We start from the raw sequence: 25,986 nt of genomic DNA, 5'->3' as shown, positions 1-25,986 counted from the left end.
GAACAAAAGTTTATGTGCAGGATTTTAGAACTCTTCTGGATCCTGAATTTCCCATGGTAGAAGAATTGTATTTAGGTAAACTTTAAGGCCCCTTCCTATCAAAAACCTTCTATGATTCTATGAATTCAAATGAAACACTTGAAAAAAAAAGAAAAAAAAAATCAAGCAGAGACATTTATGGTCAGTGAACATTTTGTTTACATGTTTAAACCCACGAACCTCTTACAGTACATTTTTACTTATTGTGAAACACCAAATCAAAACAATTTTTAAATAAACATCTTAGTGAACCATTTTTGAACACATATTTAAATTGCTTGAGCTGTTGTGACTATCAGCTCAAGCAATTTAAATATGTGTTCAAAAATGTTCTCTAAAAATCAGCAAATGGAAAAATAGACATTGCTCTTAATAAAATTGTTGTTGTCCATTTTATCAGGTATTGTATTCTCAATAAAACTCCCAATATACTCTTCAAGTATCAAAGTAGTTAAGCAATTTGGATGATATCTTATCATCCTCAAGGAATGTGGGTAAAGTTCACAGCTATGGCAGCTGACAGGCACATATCTATTGTGTGCAATAATAGCAGATTGATAGTCCTGATGACTTTAATCTGTCACTTTTCAAAGGCATGAAGCTGACTGAATATATATTTCAAAATAGCAGCAACTAGAAATAAGTTTTATTTTAAACAAATTTCAAACATTTTCAGGTTTCTTTTGCTATGCATTGCCATCAATGTCACTGCTACCTCCTGAATATCCATCACTCTCCTTCATAAAGTGCTATTTGAGTAATACTTCAGAATATTTTGCTCATGGTTTGTAGTGTCTGAAGGAAAAACTAAATTATAAAGGAGAGCAAATCATGCCTTTTGTGGAAGGGCTCCAGTAATCCAATTCAGTTTAGGTAATGATATATCCTTTCTTGTTTTCTGGTTTGGATACTTTAGGCTTCTGACATTGGTTCCAGCAATTTTATTTCTTTTCTGCCTGCCTCTTCTATGATATAAAGAAGCCTTCGTTCAAATAGCTGACATACACTTTTCAATTTCTCTCCCTCCCACCTCCACCTACCTGCAGCCATCATGCCCATCAGATTTATAGGTCAAACCTTTAAACTTTCATGTGACATTTTTCCAGTACTGACAGCCTTGTGTCATACTCACAGAATATCACATCCAGGCACAGCAGAGACTCAATGTAAACATCATACAGGAGTTTCTTTCTTGTCACTGCTAGCGAAATGCATGATTTGACAGAGGGCATCATAAGTTGCATTCCGACAGTATGACCACATATCTCCCTTCAAACCACAAAAAACAGGTCACACTTCAGAGATGTTGTATCAAGGAGATGAGAAGAGGAGAGATCCCAAAAGATTTGGGAACAACATATTTAGAGATACGTTGCTTAGTAAGTTAGGGCACATATCTGGATTAATGGTAATAGGAAAAATCTCTGCAGTAGGAATATCTCATATCTGTCCTATTTTCTTTTTGCCAGATGAATTTCCTCAAGGCTTCCAAATGCATTGCAGTTGCACAGAAAGCTTGACCAATGCATTAATCATCATTGATCAAGCTGACTTTAGGGGTGTCCTTCAGGTGCTTCTAACAGTGATTTGAAACAAGTGCCACTTCCTGGCTGTCCTGTGTTTTTTATGGCTCCTAGTGAAGACCAATAATATGAATTTCATTTTAATTCTTCTGTAAGGGATCTTATTTATGGAGTAATTTCTTGTGCAGTGTCTTGTCTCTATGAAATGATTGCCAACTCAGGCAGCAGTTAAAGTTTACTGCTTAGGCCTTCCTTCAAGGTACCATATGGGTATTACTTTCTAAAAGTAATTTAGACTTCAAAGTGCTAAGAACATATTAACCCCTTGCAAGCTGCCCACCCCTTACTGGAATGTTGACTGATTTTATGAACTGATCTAACTTAATTCAACAAGTCGTCAGCATTTCCATTCTCTTTCATTTTCAAATGTGGCTGATAATTAACTCTGATCATTAAAATAGTGCCAAGTGTCATTTAGTCTTAATATTTTTCTGACTTAAACTATGATGCATAGTTGTTTGGCTAGTATGTTATTCTTTATGAGTATTTAAGCAATGACCAGCTTTTTATTAAATGTTTCCATCTCTCAAGTAAGATACCAGTAAGTGAAGAAGTAAACTATCAAAGAAACTTAATTTTTGAAATTTTAAGAGCAATCCAAATAAATCATCATGTATTATTTATGGATAAGGTATATTTCTGTAAAGAAAAGCAAGAGCTATAATGTATATTTCAGTAAAGAAAAGTAAGATATATAATAATGGATATATCAGTAAAGAAAAGCAAGAACTATACTAAAACAGTATTTCAATCAATTTATTTTTGTACTTTGTGACAGAAGTTTGGTTTTTGACTTTTTTTCCCCCCAAAGCTACAAGTCACTTGTATATTCATGTAAAAAGTTAACGGGCCTTTGTTGCTCTTTATCCCCAGCCAGCCACCAAGGCCCACTCAGCCACTCCTGCTCTCTCCCACTAGTGTGATCAGGGAGAGAATCAGAAGGGTAAAATGTAGACAACACATGGATTGATGTAAAGATAGTGTAATGTGGAAAAGCAAAACCAGGTATTCATTTCCCATTTCCCATGGGCAGGCAGGTGTTCAGCCATCCCCAGAAGAGCAGGGCCCCATCATGTGTAGCAGTGGCTTGTGAAGACAAATACCATCACTCCAAACATCCCCCCTTCCTTCTTCTTCCTTTCAATTTTATATACGGAGCATGATGACATATGGCCTGAAATATCCCTTTTATCATTTGGGATCATCTGTCCTGGCTGTGTCTCCTCCCAGGCTCCCAAGCACCCCACAACTTCCTTTCCAGAATGATACTACAAAAAGCAGAAAAGGCTTTGCTGTTTGTAAGGCCTGCTCAACAACCACAACAAAATCTCTGAATTATCAACCCCTTGTTCAGTAAAAATACAAAACACAGCCCTGTACCAATCACTGTAAAGAAAATTAGCTCTACCCCATAATCAGCACAGCCCTATAGTGTTTTTATTTGTTTTGCCTTTGCCAACCTTTTCCTGAAACTCAAAAAATTAGAATTTGGAATATAATTGATAGTATTTTTTCAGGCATTCAAACAAGTGAAGGATTGTATTTTTCTCCTTATTCTAGTGTTTCCTGATACCTTGTGGAAGTGAAATATTATGGTTGATGGCTTAGACATTGTCCTGAAGGACTTTTTGCCCATTGCAGCAAAATTGCATAAAACGCCCACCTCTCCCTGAATATGCCTCCTGACTGGAACTTTGGACAGTGAGTTAAGCTATTTAAGGCAACTTGAGACATGCTATCATCCATTTATCTTAGGTCTAGGGAAAAGTAAACAAGGTTGAGGGAGAAGAAGGCATCCACAAGAAAGCCAAACCCAGGAGCTGTCCTGAAAGTCATTCCTGGCTGGCTTTGGGGTAGGGGAGCCCAACCCCACAAACTCATCTGCTGAGGCTGGGTTTGCACACACTCTCCCACAAACTGAGTAGAGAGGAGGAGAGTTTTGGGTGTGTGGCATAACCTCTGGTCAGAGGCAGCAAACACCCATCCTCCATTATGCAAACTGAGTCAGCTCTTGAACCCCCAGTCCTGGGTAGGCCACATACCTGGGACATGCATGTGAGGGGCACCAGAGGACGTGTCATAATCCATCAGAGATCCCCTAAATTGCTCCCCAGACTCATTCCTGAGGCCTTGCACCAGAGCACTGTATAGTGACACAAAGTGAGGCCGCAGATCCAGAGTCTGTTGCAAGAGACAGTGCCAGATTTGCCGCCCCCACAACTCCAGGGGAAGTATCTGGGTATTCCCACCTGGCTTGACTGTATATTAATCCAACAGACTATGTTTTGAGGGACCCTCACCACCAAGAACATTGGAAGAAGAGGATCAATGCCTTCAGGATCCACAGAATAGTGATATTTTGTACTTTGTGTCCCTGTCACTCTCTTCCTCTCTCTCCCTTTTTTTCTATTTCTTTCTATCTCTCTGTCTCCCTCAAATTTAGTGTTAAATAAAATCCATACTCTTGACTTTGGTCTTGTTTGCACCTTAATTGGGGCAGAAGCATCTCTCTAATAATTTTAATAGCCAGATCATAACATACCTTTAGGTGTGATTTGAAAAAAAACTTATGGGTAATGGATACTGATCCTGAGGTTTCATGAATCTTGAGTAGTGGCTTATGAGCTGTCTTGTATCTGTTTTAGACCCGCAGGTAAATTATTTTCATTTCAAATCCCCTCTGTGTTGCCACTGTGGTGCAAAGGAAGATGTGTAAACAGCTCTTGAAAAACTAACATGCTGGAGGGAAACTTCTGATCAACTGTATAAAGCACTTTCCAAAAAAATGAAGGTGTCTCAAAGCCAGCAGGGGTTTTTAAGTCAAAAACAGTTCTAAAAACACAATGTTATTCAGTCCCCAGACAAACTCAAATAAATCTGTAATATTCTGTTAATTTCCTTCCTTTTACAGTTAGACATGAAAGACAAAATAAAACAACCCAATAACAACCAAAAAAAAAGATCACCCGCTTTGTTTTCTTACAATGTAAATAAATCAATCAATTAAATAAAGAAGATGTGTAAAGGATTTTAGATACATTATATTCAGTACCTAGTATCAACAAAATGCACTTAGGAAATATCTAACATTTTCCTTGGTGACACTCTTGCTATGGAATATATCAGTCACCTTTACATTCCTTATTGTTAGTGTTCTGGATAAAACCAAGATTACTGATGATTTTTATTATTATTATTTCTATTGTCAAGTTGCTTATTTTGCAGTTGATACCACGCCACCATTTTGTGGCTTTCTTCTCTGCTACAGCCTGAAAAATGAGATTTTCATAGTTTTTACTGTGAATGCAAACAAGTGGTTTACATAATTTTACATACATTTTCTATGCTTGCAAAGATTACAGAGGAGTGCAGAAATTAATTCCTAAATATTGCTTTTTCATAATTAAAAAAAAAAAACAAACTTAAACAAACAACTCCCCACCCCCAGAAAAAAACCACCAAAAAAACAAAACCAAAACCAACCAAGCAAAAAAACCTGAAAACAACAACAAAAAACCCTAAACAAGCTAGGAAGGTCACTGATTATTGCAAGTACTCCAGGTTCAGCATGGCAAAGCTAAGACATTGTAATGGAATTTTCTGCAGAACATCAAAATGCTATCATAGTCTGGTCCAAGCTCTCATTTTCACTGCAAAAAGACCAGATTTTGCCACCTTCACCTTGAAAAGAAAATTACTCTGCACAAAGTTATTGAAAATCCCCAAAACTAAAATACTGCTAAATGTAAATTCCAAAATTAGAGAAATATGTTTATTTCCATACAGGTTATAATATTTAAACAACAGTCACAGAGATGGGCGTGCACAAACTTCATGTCATTTGGGCATTTAATTTAGCAAGGCCTTAAATCAAGTAATGAATAGACCCATAAAAATTCTTTTTTGTTGAGAATCTATCACATTTTTTCTGTTAGAGAACCTTCAGAGTACCTTGGACAGGCTTTATAATAGTAGATATGAAATCACAGTGTAGCATTTTTCCTCACCCTGCCACCAAAAGAATCTGAGATGCAATTTTTTGAAAGAAATTAAGTGGAAGTTTTGCCATTTGCTGTGTTCTTCTGCAAGTTAAGTTTTACTTTAAAAGAAGACCTATGGTCTTCAATAGATCATTGAATTCAGTTGTCAGGTTACCCAGAAACATATATTTGCCTGAAAGCATACTCAAAATGCTTCTCCTGTAATTGTCTGTTTTACTATTGAATTTTCAATTAACCCAAAGAATAGCTTTGTCTAAGATTCTAGGATATGAGTGACTTTTTTTATTAAAGAAGAATTATTGATTAAGAAAAACTAAATTAGGTAATGATTTAATTCACAGGAATACAATTTCTGATCTACATTACTAATTCCATGACATTATGTGTGTGCTCTTTTCTCCTCTTGTAGGCTTGACTGATTTTTCTGGCTATTGACTACCATAGCAAATATTTCCTTTGAATCAGTTGGGTTTTTTTTCATATCACTGTCACTGGGCAGCAAAGCATCAATTTTAATCTCATTTGTCATAACAATCAAACAAATATTGAACAAATATCAAGCAGTATTTCAGTCATGTTCTATGCCTCTAGCCTTCCAACTTCAGTCTCATTCCTTTGTCTGTTTTTATCTTTACCTAGTTCATTTTAAATCAGGTATCTGGGAACATTCTGACCAACTGTATTGCAATTGACACCCTAAAGGTATAAGTTGAGTTTATCTCCTCCGCAATAAATGTTTAAAACTAGACACCACTATAAACCTTCCCAAAACTCATTGTCGTGTTGTTGTTCTCAACTATTTGTGCCTTGTCTATTCCTCCCTAACTTTTTGAAAATCCACATAATAGTATCGCTTTTGTTTTTTTCTCTGTGGTATGAATTATTGCATTAGAAAATAAGGTAATAAGGTTAAAATACTTTCTTTCCAGAATACAGTAGTATATACTTTCTTTTCTCACTGAGTGAATGCTTTATTTATGCATACAAAAATTTCTTCATATGTGAAATTATATATTGCACATACAGTCATTTTTGCATTCCTGAACCCTACCTAGCAGACCGAAATAATATGCAGATATTTCACATATGGCCTGAAATATAAATAATGAACACTATTAACTTTCTTTTAATTCCAAAGGAGAAAAGTTGCAAATTTTTTTTTTATAAAACTGTCCTGTAATCTCTATTTAATGAAAATCTTCCTTTATTGATGTTTGAAATAAAATGAACTCTGTTTTTTTTACTAGATTCTGTTCCTATTTTAAACTATTATTTTTAATTTTTTTTAAATCTATCTTCTTTCATCAACATTTAGTCTGAACTGTGTAAGACACACTTCAATTTTTAGTTAGGTAAGTGAAAGCCAGCTGTAACATGTTTCAATTCCCAGTGAATACACAGACCCTTATGTCTGTGAATATCACATCTTTAACTGGCTAGTACTAATCCTACTTAGCAAATTATTGGCATAGAAATGATTGACTGTTTTTCTGTGTAGTACATGCTTTAACATGAAGCCTAGAATATATTTCAGAGTACATGGACTAAGGACCTAAAACCGTGGGAAGTGAAACTTTATATGGCTTACTAAAAGCCCCGAGTTATCTCTGGTGAATTCCTTCACAATAAAAGAAAATTGTCATCCATTCAATAGAGGTCTCACTAAATACCTAGCAGTGACCTCCCTTCACTTCCGTTGCTTATGTCTGCACCAGGTACCCAGTCTGCAGCATGCCATGAGTTTATAGCTCAGCAATGCTTCCCCTTTTGGATTGCAACTGCTGTTCTGAATGCACAAACCCATTTTCCCCATGAGCCTCAGCTGCTTGATGAAGTCAGTATAAACAAAGGAGTCTCATGATCACAGCTTTGTCTCTGGTGCTTGTCATACAGCCCATTTCCACATGCAACTCACCTTTGCTAACAGGGGAAGCTGTTTGCTGGGGGATCTCGCAAGTTCAGTCCTTTCATGTACTCCTCTCTTTATCTTGCTCCTTTCTTTGTCCCTTCAGTTCCATAGGCAATAGCCTTCTCTCTGTGGGCTGAGACCCTACATGTAGTAACTCCAAGCTATTTCTCTGTATATCTCCAAGCCACATTTTCTGCCCAGATTCAGCTGATCCTTATTATCCTAGGTATTAAATTCATATCTAAAGGGTTTTACAGCCTCTCAGCAGCAAGAGGATTTCTCTTGTAAGTAGTTTTATGCACCAGTTGCATTATGTAAACATACAGAAGCATAACTTGGAAGTCTAAATTGTGCTTGAGACTTGGTCTTCCTCCACAGACAAAATTTGTTAGGAGTAAGAAGGGAATGGATTTCTCCTGGATGCAGAGGTGATTTACCCTAAGACACAGAAAGACAGACCTGCATTGTAGAGACAATATGTAATTCCCAAGCAGAACTTATGAAACTCTTTGATAAATACCACTTTCATACCACTGTCAAACAGATACCAGTTCTCAGATGAGAAGTCTTAGGAGACTGACATGGCAGCAGAGAGATAATTTTCAATTGTCCATGGATATTTCATTTTTACAAGCAGAAATGAAGACTTATATCATTATTACACTAAGAGGCTCCATCCACCAGCTGAGCAGCTTGGAAGTCAAAACGAATAAATAAAGAAGCTGGCAATATCAAAGGACAAAGCAAAGAAGAAAGAAAGGCTGCTTAACCTTTAAAGTTCGCCTTAGGGCTTTTCTTTTTTGTTTGTTTGTTTTAAAGGATCAGTTTTTTGTATCTCTAACATCTCCAGCATTATGAATTACAGAAGGTGTGGGTAAGGATAACATTTGCTCCATTTCTCAGTTTGAGACAGTTTTATACATGTTCACAATTCAGTGAAACACTATGAAGGCACAATCTTCACAAGTTCATCCAAGGTGAATATTCACTTGGTCTATCCCCTTCTAAAATATTTTCAAATTTCTCTGAAAATTTTAAATATGATTTGAAGAAATGTGAGTTGAGTTCTAAACATTCCTTCAAATAGGACCTCCATTGAGCTTGTTTCTAAGGTGGAGTTGTAAAAAAAAAAAAAAAACAAACCAAAATAAAAGGAGAAAGAAATCATAGCTTTAGCTTGTGCATTAACTTGTAAGGTTAATACACCAGGTTTAGAAGAGGTACTTCTTCTCATAAGGGAATAAATAATGGCAATAAAAATAATCACTACATCTGCAGATTCTGAAATTCCACATAAGATTTTTTGAGAAAGTTGCAAGGTTGTAATATACTTTTGAATTCCATTTTACAAATGTAAAGAGAATAAAAATGGAAGCTCTTGACAGTCTGGAGAAAAATATTACCTTCTGATTACTGGATGCAGCACTTCTACTTCAAGGTTTTTCATTTCAGTGTATTTACACAATAAATTTGGGTCATTTCAAGTCACAGCTCTGAAAATTTTCTAGTGAGAAGTATAGGTTTGGAGAGAGGAACTAAACATAAAAAGTTACATCATAAAGGTAATTTGACACCGGTGTAGTGGAAAACTTATGTTGAAATTCTTCCCCAGGTAGAGAGTCATAAATGACAGAGCTGTCAGATAAATTACTAGAAAATCTATCTAACAAATGCCTAGATAAAATAATCTGACCAAAATAAACTATTCTAGCAGCATCTTTATGTAAAATTTATAGTAGGTGAACTGAAAATTATGATAATGAAGATCAGAAGGTCTCTCTATCACAATGTCAACATTTCAATAATCCTTTACTAGCCCTGTAATTAGAAAATTCCCAGCATGACTGGCTTCCTGTATTTTTTCTCATACCTCCTCCCTATACTATAGTTTCTCTCCAACTTTTCTTCTAAAAATATGGAACTTGCAAACAAATAAGCACAAGTTATACACTTAGATCACAAAGACCAGAAAATATTGTAAAAAATTATAAAATTAGATACTTCTAAATGATGAAAATAGAATCACCTTCTTTGAATAACCTTTTATAGTTCACTATTATGGGAACATGGAAAGATTAATTGAATATAACTTGTTGGTTTTTTTTTTCCTGAAGCAGTACAATGAACATTTTTCTCTTCACTTTGATTGCGTTCAGCATTAATTAAAATGTTTTGCATAGTTTCTTTTAGTAGTGACATTTAGAAAATTAGACTAAAGGCACTGTGTCTGATAGTGAATAATGTCTTTGCAACCATCAAGGTGAGACAAAAGCAATGTCAATGATAAATCACTATAATGAAATAAATTAACATGGAGAGATAATTTTGTGTTGAAACAACTGCTACTTCTCAACCTAAGAGCTTTGTCTGAGCCTGAAGCAGACTCAGTCTTTTGGACTGTTACACTGCAATCCATTTCACTGTTGATAGAAATGCAGAATATGAGTCTGAATCTGATCATACAGTCTTTCTTCTCTTAGGATCAAACTAAAACCTTTCTCTGACATTAATGCCCACAATGCCATTGAAAATTATATGTGAAATTATTCAATTTTTAATATGAATTTCAGCTTCTCCCAGAAACAGAACTGGTGTATTAGTGCCATAATAGTGCTGAACGAAAGCACAAATAGGAAACGTCCCATTACCTGGCTGTTCTATGACCACCTTGTTTGTCTGTTTTCTCATTCTTGTGGAAATAGAGATGACTCTGAATTCAGTTGCAAACTTGACATCATGTTAGGCTGCAGTGTGGGGTATTTTTGCTGGACTGGGGTACAACAAATGTCTTGTTCTGCACAAAACCAAATTTAACTTTTTTTCCTTGTAAAATGCGAGCTCTTAAAATGCTCATTAAAGGAAAGAACCAGAATCCAAAGAAACATGAGTGTTTCTGTATGCATAGTAAAGTGAGAAATGCAATTCTCCTTTTTTGCTGTTTGTGTTTCAAGCATGCCTGGGGTTTGAGAATAAAGAAAATTATATATAACAAAACATAAATTGTTTAATCATCTCCAATTCCAAATCAGAATATGGTGTCTAGAGCCAACCTTTATTTTTATTTCTTCCATAACAAAAATATCCCAAAAAACAACAAGCCTCTAGGTGTAATAAAATGTGTTTGTATCCATTAACTTTAAGAAGGTATTTGTGCCTAACAAGTACCAGAGAAAAAATTCAGTTTTAGAGACTCATACATATTCACATCAAAAGATATTTCATAGTGGCTGTGCATTTTTACATCACATGTTTCTGCTCCAGAATAAAAAGGTGAAATATTTATTAGAGATTATAAAAAGAGATTATAACAAATTGATTCTACTGCACTTTGCAAGGAAACTTCCAAATGCTGTAATTCTTTGTGAGGGAGAATTACTCACGCTGTATCGCTCATCCCCAGGAGCCAGAGTTTCTCGTAATCTCTGGAAAACCAGACAGCTGAGAAACTGCTAGGCAAGAGGGAAAGCAGAAAAGTGAGGCTTCAGGCTCGCAGGCCAATGCAGCTTTGGGCACTGGAACAGGCTCCCAGGGAAGTGGTCACAGCACCAAGCCTGATGGAGTTCAGGAGGTGTTTGTGCTATACCTTCAGATACATGATGTCACTCTTGGAGATGGTGCTATGCTGGGCAGGACTTGGACTCCATGATCCTGATGGATCCCTTCCAACTCAGCTTATTCTGTGGTTCAGTAGCTATAAATATAATAAACCCTAGTTTTAATTCTACCTCATAAAAATCTACTAAGATAGCTCAGAGATTTAATAGTTTGATTTCAAATTGTGCAACGCACCAGGATTTGGCCTTGTTTTGTTTAAATATGCATGAAATATCAAAGGAAATGAAGTCATTTAGCATTTTCTAGTGTTTTAATACCACAAATATTGCTTTGAGTACTTAATGTAGCAACATAATACACTTCTTTTGTCTTGAAGAGAAATAAGAGAGTTTAGGAAGATGTTAGCTTTCTCATAACAAGCAGAGAGGAAAGAGTCGGAATCATCTCTGTTTCTGGATGCTACCTCTGCTGCAGGTGGGATGGAGCTGCCCTTGCCTTCCTGCACCAAAGATCTTGGATCACAATTTGAATTGCAGTTGACTTAGAGTTCTGGAGAGAAGGTCAATGAGCAACCCACAGGAGAGAAATGGACTAACCTGACATTCTGCAGGACTGCTATCCTCAGATTACAGTTTCGCATTTGCAACTGGTGTCATTGCCATAATAATCCTACAGAATTGCAAATCAGAAGCAAATTCCACATGGCATGAATAAGAAAAAAAGACCAGTTCATTAAGTTATTTTCTGTATAATGTGGTCCACCACCCCAAAATGTCATAGATTTTTCATGCAGAAATTTTTTTAAAGCAAATTATGTTGTTAAGATGTTTTACTGAGCTCTTGTGGCAAATAATTTCTGCTTGAAATGATTTTGTCTGAGTTCTAGCTTTGCAAAGAAGTTTGGAAAGGCCAGTAAGCAGAACATCGATCTCAGAAGTATGTCAAAGGCAGGTGTTTAAATTAATGTACAATTCATTTTACTGCATATCTAATTTCTTACAAATCATGAAAAATTTCCTTCACTGTGTAGGCATTTATACAGACTATTAGATCTAGTTCTAAATCATTAACCCCTCCAAGCTGCAGTTAGTCATAATGTATAAAGTAACTTCCTTCTACATTTCCCTTTCTCGGTGGGTTCATAAATGTTCGTTTTACTTTTTTAAAACTCAGTAAAATAAAGTAGAAGATATTAATATGCACAAAACCTGAGTTCATTCATTTTTACAGGCATGGAAACTTGCACTTAATTTTTCTGCAACAGTATTTTTCAGAGCACTTTCAATGAAAGCTGAAAGAAATAAGGAAACTCTCAATTGCCTTCTGTGAGTAAACCAGGGCCCTTCTGCAGGGCATAAGTCAGTCAGCAGTCAACTCAGGAATTTTCCTATGGATGTATTTACTCCATTATAGAGAAATCCAACTTGCATTTTACCTGAAAGGTAAAAGTAAAAAGGTAATTTGTGCTGTTGCCACCAGCTGTGAAGCACTATGCAGTACAGGGTTGAAGAAAGCATATCCTGCATACATTTTGTGCACGTGTATTTACATGTAGCCAGTATTTGTAACATGACCAGCCCCATTCATCTAACTCTTTTGAATTATCTAACTGTAGAAGAACCTCATTCTTTTCACTTCTTTAAGAAAGGTGATCGCTGAAGCACTTCCTAGAACCTCTCCCTCCACGAAATGTAGCTAGTATGCTCTCCTGTTGCAAACCAATCCATTGGTTCCACAGCCTTCAACAAAAATCTCCTGCATCTTCCCTCACGAGAGAGGCATTCCCCTATTTTGAGAAACTCATAAGGGCAAAAGCTTTGTAGTCAGTATGACTGCAGCCTTAAGCACAACCCCAGGGATAAGGCACATTGCAACATTATATCTGGGAAAACCCTGTCACTTATTTGTTTCAGATCTTTGTGATAAAGAGCAAGTTGGAGTATGATCTTCCAGGTCAGCTCCTCACTGTTTTTCTTGTTTATTCCTGTACCGAGATAGGAAAAAAAGAAGAAACTTTTTCAGAAACCCTACTGTGATTCTGGAATGTGTCAGGCACTTAAACCTGCCATTCATGTCAGTGAAGCTCCACATGTCCAGGTTCAGCTGCATGTCAGGGTTTCTCTGGGCTGTAAGCATGTACAGGGAGACTAAGATGGCCACACTGGGTATGGGATGCCCTTGGAGGTGTCAATGTAAATATCACTGCAGTTTAGTACAATAGCAGATTGTGATTGCACTGTTTGAAGGAAAATGTTTCTCTCTGTTTTACCTCGGCAATAAAAAATGTTGAATATTCACAATACTGGAGTGCTTTAAGAAACTTGCCTGTGAAACTCCAGGCTTTGTGCTGCTATTACTAACATTTTGCACCCTATAATTTTTATGGCATCTTTCTACAAAGGAAAAGGGTGAGGAGCTCTTGAGCTGCATTTGACAGATAAGAAGGTTGTAGTAATTTCCTTCTTTCACAAAAATGGAGTGGCCTGAGAAAGTAAAACTGAAAGATTCATTTTGTTCAAAGGCCAAAAATATGAGAATGATCTCATTTTTACATCAAACCTCAAAAAATGAGGAAGCATTATAGCTCAGTGTTATAGCTATAGCCTATATTTTAAAGATGAATTTGAATTTGATGTTTTTAGGCTACTGCCGGAAACACAAATTTTCTTAGGAATTCCTTGTTTTCTTTCTCAGTAACATATTCATAAACCTAGGTTTTTCTATCATTTTATAGGTTTTCAAGTGCTCTTTTCAGATCTGTTGAAAGTAGTCCCTATTTTCATTATTTCCTTCTGCCTCTTTCACATGTACTGGTTGAAATTTCAGAACAGAGCCTTATAAGCATCCTGAAATCTTTTCACAGTCAAGAGGTTTTTTTTCACAGTCAAGAGATTTTCAAAATCAAGAGATTTTTCTAGGTACATAACTGGCCTCACCAGCCAGGGACTGTCCCAGTGCTCCAGCCAGGAGCAGGACAGCCAGGGTCACTGAGGCAGACCCAGGCCAGGCATCAGCTCCAGCCAGGCTGGGACATCTCCCTGCGGGCAGGTGTCACAGTCTGGTGTTAGGAGCATGGCTCAGAGAGACAGCCCCACAGCTCACTGAGGGGAGGAATCTTCCTAGGTGGGATGAGGAACTGTTAGTACATAAAGAGCACTCAGCATTTAATCCAGAGGTGGCTGTGGGATCCCCTGTTTTGGATATAACCAAACTATAAGTTAGGCTTAATTATAAATAACATGAAATGGTGCCCTCAGGCTGCAATTCCTCACTGTAGGTTGAGGAAAATTAGGGCTGCATGCCCCACCGCCCACCTTCAGCAGCAGCATTCAGGAACTGCAGCTTTCACTCACCCTTTCAAGAAAGCCTTTTGTGAGCAGGGAGAGAGCTACTTGCCTTGTCTCTCTTCAAGTTATGTTGCTCATTTAACCATAGGACAAGGTCTCAGCCTACTATGAAAGGCCACTGAGTTTTTTTGATTTGCAGCAATATTATAGCCATGCTTGAGTGAAGCGCCATGCCTAAAGAAACTGGAAAGCAATGCAACATTCCCTCTACAACAAAGCAGTGTATTCATACACCTTTCAGAACACAAGAATAACTATCATAAGGACTCAGTGACATGTGCATTCTCTGAGTGTTCAAAGAGTGAAAGACTGTGGCCTCTTGCTATCTGTGTAATGCAAGCAATGACTTCTGTCCCTCTGGGTGATTCTGGCTTTTCGTCTGGCTTTTGTTACTTAACTGAGCTATATTTGAATGCTTTAGGAAAAACATAGACTTTTTTTGTGGTTAAGGGCTTTTTAGGGCTGAGAGTTAATGCATTCTCTTTAAAGCACACTAAATTGCTCACTGAAGTAGGACTGTGGAATCTCAAACATAGTTTTTATTTATTTTCTCTGTGATACTGGAAATGCTCATGGAAGCCATGTGAAAAATGCTCATGGAAGCCATGTGAAACTTTGAATTTAATCTTGAGTACTGGGATATACACAAAAGTAAGGGCATTGTAGGATCTGTTATTCAGATTATTAGGCCTATTTGACAACAGTGAAGATTGCCAAAGTCACAAAGTCCAAATGCTGTCTGAATAAACCTGGAACCCATCAGCTGAATCAAACCACAATGGGAGTTCTGTCTCAAGGTAAATAACATGTACATCTTAAATAAGCTGTAATTGGATAATTAAATAATTTGAAAAACATTGCAAAGGCTAGGGTTATGTTATTTAATTTTAACTACTGAATCTAAAGTCTCCCTGCAGTATCAAATAATGTCATATTCTAATTAAATTCCCTCCCTGAACTAATAGAAATCGTTAAAAATTATGACGATAAAAGCAGCTAATTAGAACTAGCAAATATAATTCAAAAATTTAATAAAATAATAAAGATGCCTCTGGTTAATATTAACAATGGCATCTTTCTTTGATACTTAAACTAAAATGTCCTGCTCAAAATACATAAATAAAAAAGATTCCATTATCAGGTTTCTTGAGGAGAATATTAAAATAATTGACTCCATGCAGATGATTGCTGCATTATAATCCTGAATTCGAATCCATGCAGAGAGTCAGATGAATGGTTATCATTCTGTCCTAGGGTGACTTTATTCAAATGCTCAATGGACAGTCAAAGAAGCAGACACTGACATTTTGTGTCTGGAGAAGGATGTGAGGGCCTGGTGACTGAGGAAAAATAACAAACATAAAAGACCATTGATAATGTATTTGAGTCACTGATAAATTCACTGTTTTGCAGTAAGGAAGGGTTTCTATCACTTTCAGCCTTCTTCTTTTCAAAATTAGAATCTTTGATATTCTCTGTGTGGAGGAAGGGATCCACACAAAACTGATATGATACAAACATAAACCCATAATGCTCAACTGAATCTCTACCTGGAGTCTTCAAAAGGTTTTACACACGCCAAGGCAAGGCATGAAACCCAGAGACAGAATATATTTTTTTCCTGACAAATAAATGAAAACTTTCCTAGTATCAGTGGGTTAGACTGATAAAGAATTGTCAAATCCAAGTATGTTACCTATTTCTTTCTCCCAGCTGAATCAATTATTCTAGACTCAAAAGAGCTAAGCACAGTCCCTCCTTTTGCTCCTCACATATATCAAGGATAGGTTAAGACTCTTTTTAGTCAAATCTGTCTCAAGATGTGTTTTTCATTAAAAGTAAATTGAATTGTCACTACCACAAGTATGAAGGATGCAGACTTACTTGTCCTGATATGAGATAGATTGAGAAACAAAAGGGGATAAAAGTGAGTCAAGGAGAATTTTGAAGAAACAGATCTGTCTTAAGCCATCAAAACATCTGATATTTCTGGCTGATGCTACATTTTCTTCTTCCCTTTAAAACCAGATTATTCTACATTTTTCCCCCTATGCTCTCTGGTTTCTGTCTTTGTGTAAAAGTCTTGCTTTAGATACATACAAACCCGAAAGCAGGATAGCTATCAGGGCACTTGGTTCAATCTACTGCTTGGAAACCTTAAATGGAGAGACTCATAACCCTCTCCTCTCCCTCCTGGATGCTTCATCAGATGTGACAGGTACTCAGCCAGAATGGATGTGAAGGGGGCTCTGCCTGTGTTTATGATCTGTGACTCAGGCAGTCCAACTAAAACTCGCGTCTGTGTGCTTGAGCAAGCATTTAGTCCAAACTACATATTGATTGGTACAATATCTTGGTTGATTACCTTGAAAGCAGGAAAGGGTTTTGGCTAATACCTTTTGATGGTCTGAATAGCTTTGATGAACTCACAAATACAATATTTTTTGTCTGTATAATATAGAGTCAATGAGCATTTTTTAGCATATTTTGTGTTATGCCTTTAGTTAACCTGTGCTCATCCCTCAGTTTCAGTCTGTACTATATCAGAATATTTCAGTGTTACAGGATAAAATAAAACTAGTTTTGAGCTGGAAATGCCTCTGTTTATTGAATCCATATATGCCATTTTCCATTCAGATGTTAAATATCTGTAGCCATGCATTTAAAATATTATAACATCAGAATGTAACAGGTCACTGAAACATAAAATGTTTAGAGGAATGGACCAACTCAAACAATGGAAAAAATCAAAAATAATAATTCAGGATATTTTTGGGGTGTTAGTTTTTGCTGGGAGAGTGGGGGGGCTTTGGTTTATTTTTTTTTTTTTTTTAGTTTGAAGGGCCAATACCTAAAATTATTAAAAAAAATACAGGCCAATATTGGAAAGTTTTGATGGACCAAGCTTAGAATGTTACTGGATGCTAAGATTGCTTTAAAATGGAAAAATATTTTCTCAACTGGTTATATTTTTTTCATGTTATGCACCATCACAATAGAATGTTAGTTGTGAATCCAACTTTTCTGTTAACCATGTATGCTTGAAACTGCCATCTCTACTGTACTATTTCTAAATCTATATAATAGTACTGATGAATCTAGCAAACAATTATTATCCTCTACCACATGAAACATAACCTTAGGTGGAAAGTGAATTTTGTTCACTGTGCAGTGATGAGAAATAAAACACAGTTTTAAAAAGTGCACATAACTCTACATGCACAAAAGGAATACATGTGTTTTGAACAAGAAGTAATTTTCCACAGAAGACTTATTCTCTACAAGACAATATATAATTTTAAGTGATTATGTAAAGCAATTTTTCACAAACAATAAAATTACAAGGTAAAGGATCATGGAGAAACTCCATGATGATAACATTTTTGAGATCTGACAAGACAAACTTTTTGTACAATGATAAAAATATGATTGTTCCAGAGCAGTGTCTGGATTTAATAATTTAGCATTTTAAAGGTGGTTTTCTTAAAGGGATATGTATTTTTTTTTCACAATTAATAAAATTATTTAACGGTTTATCTACATCAGTTCAAAGTAACATTATCGAAAAATCCTCTATTGGAAACCAAATTCTGAAACATATGTTCATCCTTTTTCAGACTTTATTTATTGCAGTTTATATGAGTTGAGCAAGAACACAAGTCAATCAAAAACCTAAAAAATTATTTTATTATTAGTTTTATACTGAAAATCAGACTGATAGAATATTTTCTTTAACAGACTGAATTCAGATAAGAATTAAATAATAAACACAATTTTTTGTTTAATAAACACTATGAAAAACTATAGGCAGGAATAAAAAATAAAAAAAAATCAACAGGTATTAGTACTGCTTAAGACTCCAAGCCAGAAATAGCCAGGGGAGGTCATGGATTTATGCCCGTTTGGAGGTCCTGGTGTTCTGCTGAAAGGTTTTCTATTTCAGTTGCCCCTACAAGTAATCCCTGTGAATTTTGCAAAACACTACAATTCAAAACTGCTGATTTGCCTTGCTTACTGCTATAATTTGTCTTTTCAGTTTAGAGGAAATCCTTTCTAAGTGTTTATATGAAAATTATGAGTTCTACAAGTATTTTTTTCAGCTCAGAATTTGTATTCTGTTTCCCTCAACAAAACCAGCTGCTGGAATTTGAATATCACTAAACAAATAAGGATAACAATACTGATTTTCTTAAGGCCAGAAAACACCATCTTCTTTATTTCTTTAGAGGAAAGGTTGATTGTGCGAATGTCCCTGCTTAGTTAACAGGCACTAATTTGAATGTGATTAGTAATACTTAAAATGTCATTGTGAATTTTTCAGGTTTCCATCCCATCTGCTTGACTTAGTTCTCTTTTTTTTTTAAATTTACATTCATTTAATATTTCTTAGTATTAATATTAAGAATATTTAATATTTAATTTAATATTACTTTTTGTTTTCTTCCCAAAATAATTCAAATAATGATACATTTTTTGTTGTAATAAAATTCTTAGTAGGGAGAACATTTTAAAGAAAAGTTATTTTTAAACTACTAAGCTAATAAACATTATAATAATCTATCTAGCTGGGTCACCTGGTCAGAAAAGGAGATCAAGTTGGTCAAATAGGAATTAGTTTTTCTAAATCCATGACAGCTGGACCTGATCCCCTGGTTGTGCTGAATTTGCCACATGATCATACTAAAGATGACCTCTCTGGGCACTGAGGTCAAGCTTTCAGGCCTGTTGCTCTTCAGACCCCACTTCCAACCCTTCCTGTAGGAGGGCATCACATTGGCCAACTTTTGGTCTTCTTGGTCCTCCCTGGTTAGCCAGGACTGATGATGAATGATGGAGAGAGGCCCAGTGAGCTCTTTCATCAGCTCCGTCAGTATCATGCCATGAACCACACCCAATCCCGCAGACTTGTGAGTGCCTAAGGGGCTCAGCAGTTCACCAGCTATTTCCTCCAGGATTTCAGGGGTTCAATTCTGCTCCCTTTCCCTGTCTACCAGCTCAGGGGCTGGAAGAAATCTGGGCTTTCTTTTGAAGAGTGAGGTAAAGAAGGCATTAAGCACGTCAGCCTTTTCCTCATCCTTGGTGACAAGGTTCCACCCATAGTCCAATAGAGGATGGAGATATTTCTTGACCCTCCTTTTGTTGTTCATGTATTTTTAAAGCCACTTATGATTCTCTTTCACAGTATTGGCCAGACCCTTGTAGTTTTCTGGAGCTGCCTGTCACTTTTTCCAAAGTTCATAAACTCTCTTTTTCCCCCTTGAATTCCAACAAAAGTTCCCTGTTTGGTCAGGTCAGTTTTCTTCCCTGGAGGCTCATCTTTTGGCAAACAGGAACAGCCTGTTCCTGTACCATTAAGATTTCCCTCTTGATGTGTTTCCAGGCTTGCTAGATCCTTCTGTTATTCAGAATTATTTCCCAAGGGACTCTCTGAACCAGGGCCCTGAACAGGCTAAAGTTCATCCCCCAGAAGTCCAAGGTAGAGGTTTTGTTAAACTCTTTCATTATTTCACCAAGGATTGTGAAACCAATAATTTTGTGTTTGCCCTCAGCTACCACATATCCCGCCAGCCCTTCTCTGTTTCCAGCCAGATGTGTCAGGAAGCTCCTCAGACCGCAGGAACTGCCTAGTATCGCTTCATCTGAAGTGTGTTGAGTTTCCAATTGACATCCTGCAAGTTAAATTCTCCCACAAGAGCAAGGGCTGGCAATCATGAAACTGCAGCCAGGCACCCTGGAATACTTAATCTTCCTCTTCATCCTGTTTGGGTGGTCTGTGACAGACGGCCACCAGGATGCTGCCCTGATGGCCTTCCCTCTTATCCATCAGAACTCAACCTCATTTTCACAATCCTTGAGATACCTCAAACCACTCCCAAATGCACAGAGCCACCCCACTGCCTCTCCTTCCTTGTCTGTCCCTTCTGATGAGCTTGTGACCATCCATTGTAGCACTGCAGGCATGTGAGTCATCCCACCACGTTTTTGTGATGGCTACCATGTCACAGCTTTCCTTCTGCACCATGACTTCCATCTCCTCTTGTGTGTTATCCATGCTGTGTGCATTGGTGTAGATGCTCTTCAGCTGGGCTGCCAATTTCACCCCCCAACACTGAAATGCCACCCATTTCCAGTGACCCTGGTCTTGCCTCCTTCCTCCTTCAAACCTAGTTTAAAGCCTTCTCAATCAGCCCTGCCAATTCATGGAATAGAATCCTTTCCTCATTTTAGACAGGTGAACCCATCCATTTGCACAGCAGGCCTGGTGCTATACAAACCACCTCATGATTAAAAAAAAGGCCAAAATTCCATTGATTACACCAGTCTTTAAGACGCATATCCTTCAGGTGAGTTCTTCTGTTTCTTTCATCATTCTTCCCTGCTACTGATGGGATTGAGGAAACACACCTGCGCTCTTGTCCCTTCAAAAAGTAGTCCTGAAGTTCTTGATTGTCCGAGGACGTCTCAACACTGTCACTGCTGACCTGGGCAACCAGAAGTGGGTGATGATCAGAGAGCTGAATCAGTCCAGGGAGTCTCCTACTAATATCTCTTACTTCCCTGTGGAATGGATCTGGTTGGCATACAAGGCCCTCAGTTCCCCTCAGAAGGGAGTCACCCACAATTTAAAAGCTTTTCCCTTATTTCACCATAACTTTTAAACTGGATTTAGAAGTGCAACTTTTCTCATGCTTCAATGTTCCTTCTCCTAAACCTGCAGAATAATATTATGTGTAGATAATTCATCATTATCTCCTTGACACAGTAAGTTAATTTACAGATAAACATTCCATAATTTTTGTCTCTTTTGTTACTTTATGTAAATCTTTCAATAGTTTTGGCCAAAGTACATAGTTGACAATGATAATGTATTCTGTTGAAAGGGGAAATTCCACTTCTGTACAAACACATGACATTTTTCTAAACTGATTGTTGTGGGAGAAAAAATGTTGTAGACTTGATTGCAATTCAGTTCCTTTGTAAAATCTTCATTTTGCAATTAATTGAATTGTAATCTATTTGCAATTATGATTGTTCTTGTAGTGATGTGATGGTCTTCTCATTAAGATATTGTGCCAACACTCCAGAGTCCTTAGTTCTGTCGCTGACATTCTGTGTGACTTTGGAAAAAAATTTTAGTCAGTGTTTTCAAAAGTATCTACTTTCCTTCCCCAAGGTCAGTGTAAATTCAGACTCCTAAAGGACCTAGATAATTTTGTGCCAATTATTATGGTAATTTTGTACATAATATTTTCCTTATTCTGAGAATAAAATAATAAAAATAGAAAGTTTCTTTCAAAATACTCAGAATGTTTAAGGTGGCTGGAATAAATGTTGCAGTAGCCCTCATAAAATGAAAGCAATTTTAATAATGTTTGCATGCTTTTGTGAAGAATTAGAAGTTGGAGAACTATTGTCATTTTCTGATTTTGGAAAGTTCTTTTTTTTATTGTAGTACACCATTCATTTCTTTTGGGTCTAACAGGTAATTTACATGGTTGGTAATAACGTTGATTGCCACATATTATCATATGGTTTTTATTACCAAAGTTTACCAATTATAGTAAACTTTACAAGACAGAGATAGATAAAAGTAATTGACTTGGATCCTAGGAAATAAACTCAAATATAAACCTGGAATATTCTGTATTAAGAGGATCAAAAGGAGGTGAAAATCTCTCTGACATCCCTGTCCAAAACTACAAGTTTGCTAGATCCTGATTTTTTTTCACCCATCCTCTTGTGCTTCTTTTCAGTGGATGAATGTATGACACTGAATTAAGTGCATGCTTCCTGTGGCAATAGGGGATGTTCCTCACTAACCTCTTTCCCAGTGGGATTTCAGTTTGAAAGCAAGTTGGCAGGTGGAAGACTTACTGTTCCTTGTCCTCACAGAACAGCAATGTGACACAGTGCCTTGTCCTTCCAAAATAGTTTTTTACCTTGTAGACCTTCAGGTGTTGTGGACACTGCTGCCTAGTTGAGGTCATGAAACATGGATGGTAATAAAACATAGAAATGTTTAAAAATATGAACTCTAACTAGCTTATTCTAAAGCATCACTTAATTTTATGTTAAAAAAAAAGTGGAAAAATAGTGAAATTTAAAGTTCCTTGTACTGCAGCAAGAAGTAATAATACAAACACTGTGCAAATGCTTCAAGAGGAGCACGCATTCCAAATTTCCAGGTTAAAAGCAGGAATTTAGTTCTTGGACAAGCTCAGATCAGTGCTGCAGGTTATAACAAAGTGTAAAGAAAGGTTAGGTGTAGTACAGGTCCGTATATGTTACTTTCTGGTGGCTACTGAGATAGAAGGAAGAAAATAGCCACAGAAGCTATGTGTGCAATCCTAGGGTGAGAGCACAATTCTGTCTATGCATTTGTAAAGGTTTTAATCTGTGGTGTAATTCAGGAACATAGGTAATCTGAGTTTTCCTGCTTGTTATACCAAGCAGGTGAGTTTACACAATATTTATTAGGGTAGCTCTGATTTTATGGTTTTACTCTATGAATAAGTACAATTATTCTAAATATTTTAACCCCCCTTTTCTCTCAGGGTGCTCCAGTGTAAATTTTGACCACATAATATAGTCATTGCTGCAAAAGATCATTAGGGAAATAGAGAAAGAAAAGATTTTTTTTCTCCTTTAGCATGCCTAGTGAGATAGGGCCTTGATTTCTTTACTCTTATTATAGGATTGGTCATTTGACTATAACAATTATCAACATCCAACCCACTACAGATTTAAGAAATAGTTCAGAATCCAGTGTATGCGATCTGCAATTCTAACAACCTGATAGAAATAAAATGCAAAATTTGAAATGGGTATGGCTTTTAAAATCAGAACAGCTGTAACTAAGATTCTATTCCTAGAAATGCGCCCTGATCATTGATTATTTTGTGTGTCTGAAGAGTGGAGCTGTTGGGCCAATGTCACAAAAATCATTTAGCCCCTTATTTTCAGTAGGTGGGCATGAGGGAAGACAGGGTCACAGCTGAACTCTCCCCCAAGCCTGAGAGCCCAGCCAATGTGTCCTGCATACATTCATGGGCTCCCATGTCAGCTGTGTAGGGTTTCATATTCAGCAAAGACACTTGGTCTTAAAAAGTGAGAACCTTTCTCGCTCCAATTGCAATACAATCCTCCATATTTCTTTGAGCTGCAGATTTGCAGGTTGACAATTGCAAATTCTGCAGGTTTGACAGGTTGAAATTGCAGTTCTCTTCTGTTATGTTCCTGCGACACAGCATCTAAAATTACTAATTATTGGAATTCACAATTTAGGGCTAGAAATATAAATAATTGTGGATAGAAAATCTGTATTGTATTGGATGTAATCTATAGATTTCAATGCCCAAATCTTGTTTTCCAGAGCTAAACACAGTTATTTGAAATTTCTGCTCTCTATTCTTCTGATACCACTTTTTATTTTTTTTAAATAAATTATAATAGGGATGGAGAGACAATCTCCTCTCTGGGATCTCTGGTGTTTTGTTTATATTCATAAATCAGTCAAAAAAAGTCAGGGAAACTGACTGGCTACACATAGCTTCCTTTTCACCTCAGAAACACAGAAGCTGAATACCTATTGAACAGCTGTGACCTAATGGGTCCAAGAATAATAATTTACATACAAACACATTAATTGGCCTGTGACGACTGACAATGAAGATGTTCTCCAAAACACATGCATTTCTCCTCTTATTCCCCAAAGCATTTTTATATTTTTATGTTAAATATTGTGATCTTCTTTAGCCAAAGTACAAATTAGGCATAATATAGAAACTGTCAGAAAGAGGTGTGAAAATTACACTAGATTATCATATTTGTTTCCTATATATGTTTTCTCAGTAGGTATTTAGATAACTCTACAAAAAAGAAAATACTTCTAGAATTTTTATATGAAGTATTATTTACAGCTGTGTTATAATCATAAACTATATGCCTTTTAATTATATTTATATTTTGTAAGTAATAAGTTCCTCGCCCAATGTTACTGGAACATTTAAGATTAGCTATAATTAATGTCATTATTGAGAACAGAGCAATGAGCTGACTTTCTTAATGAAACTCTTTGGAATTAGAAACTTACAGCTGTTTTTCTTGTCTTTAAAGGAAGAAGTTTTATTTTTCTATTTCTTAAACTGTCTTTCAATAAAAATTTAACACGTTAATTTTCATGAATAAATTCTTCTTGTGCATTTGTTTCTTTACAATTCTTTCCTTTGGTTGAGGGGACTACTTAGGTATGGTTATGGGAATTGTAAAGTTACAGTGCCATGGTGTTATTACAGGCTTTGTGTGCTGCACTTTCTGCTTGAGAGGATTTCAATATAACATTTACACAACAAAAAAATTGCAAAGACATCAGAAACTAGAGAGGAATGAATGCAGAACTGAAGAAGACCCTAATATCCCAGAGAGCAATGGACTGTCTTGGTATAGGGGAAAAAGAGATTGCACTGTCAAAGACATCACGAAGAGAATATCAAATGTGTTTTCCTGTCTTGGCAAGTGCTCATCAGGTGATTAAATTGTCTGAGTTGAATGAGTTCACAAAAATGTGTGGATAACCTTCAGTTTTAGGCAGGTTTTCTATAGTTCCCAAAGAAAACACAATATTCTAAATGCTGTATTTGTTTTCTACCCTGTAATTTCTGCTCTGGACATCTTAGGTTGAATGGTCTCTTGTCAGTGCCAGACAGACAAAAAATAACTTTGTATGTCTCATAGGAAACACCAACTGAAGCCTGAACAAAAAGCTGTGTGGAAACAGAAGGTGAAGAGATATCACAGATTTGACATGATGTTTTAGATCTTATGCTGCAACTGACAGAAATATGTTCTCAGAACAAAATTCAGAATCTGTTGTTTTCCTCTTCTTCCGTTAGTGAGTGTATTATTTAAGTCAGTTCAAAGATATTAAGCTTTCAGCCTTCACAGGTTTTTCTAGAAGCATCATGATATTTTACACTTATCTAAATTCCCAAGCACTGCAATGTAGAACAATCTTAATTTTCTTTTTCTTTATTTTTTCTTTAGTTCTTAATGAAAGCTTTTAGGCCTCATATCCACAGAGCAAAGTTCAGCCTCTATGAAGACTGACAATAAACCACCAGGAAAGAGAAGAAGAAAAAAGAAAAAAGAAGAAGAAAATAAAAACGATGTTATTATATTACCATCAAATGGCTTGGAAGATGATAAAATTACTATTGAGGTGAGTGTCAGTAATGGTGTTTGAATATCATAGTCTGACTCCTTGAAATTTCAGCTTAATTTAAGTATATAATCTGGATTTTAGAGACAAACATGGATCCTGCATATATCTTGCTGTCATTTCATAGTGCCCCTGCAGTGGAAGTGGTCAGCTTTTCACATGCTGTGCCTAATCATGTGAGTTCATAAGCATTCTGCTCCACACCATATTTCTGTTTGAGCACAGAAATTGCATTTGCATATTGATTGCAAGCAGTAGTATTGTTGATCCTAATAAATCTATTGTTTTTGTTCCTGGCTGCATCTGTTTGTTCTTCAGGTAGGGATATTTTCCC

Source organism: Melospiza georgiana, chromosome 1, assembly GCF_028018845.1.
Source record: "Melospiza georgiana isolate bMelGeo1 chromosome 1, bMelGeo1.pri, whole genome shotgun sequence".
In the NCBI taxonomy this organism is placed as follows: domain Eukaryota; kingdom Metazoa; phylum Chordata; class Aves; order Passeriformes; family Passerellidae; genus Melospiza; species Melospiza georgiana.
Note: the sequence above shows the minus strand (reverse complement) of the source record.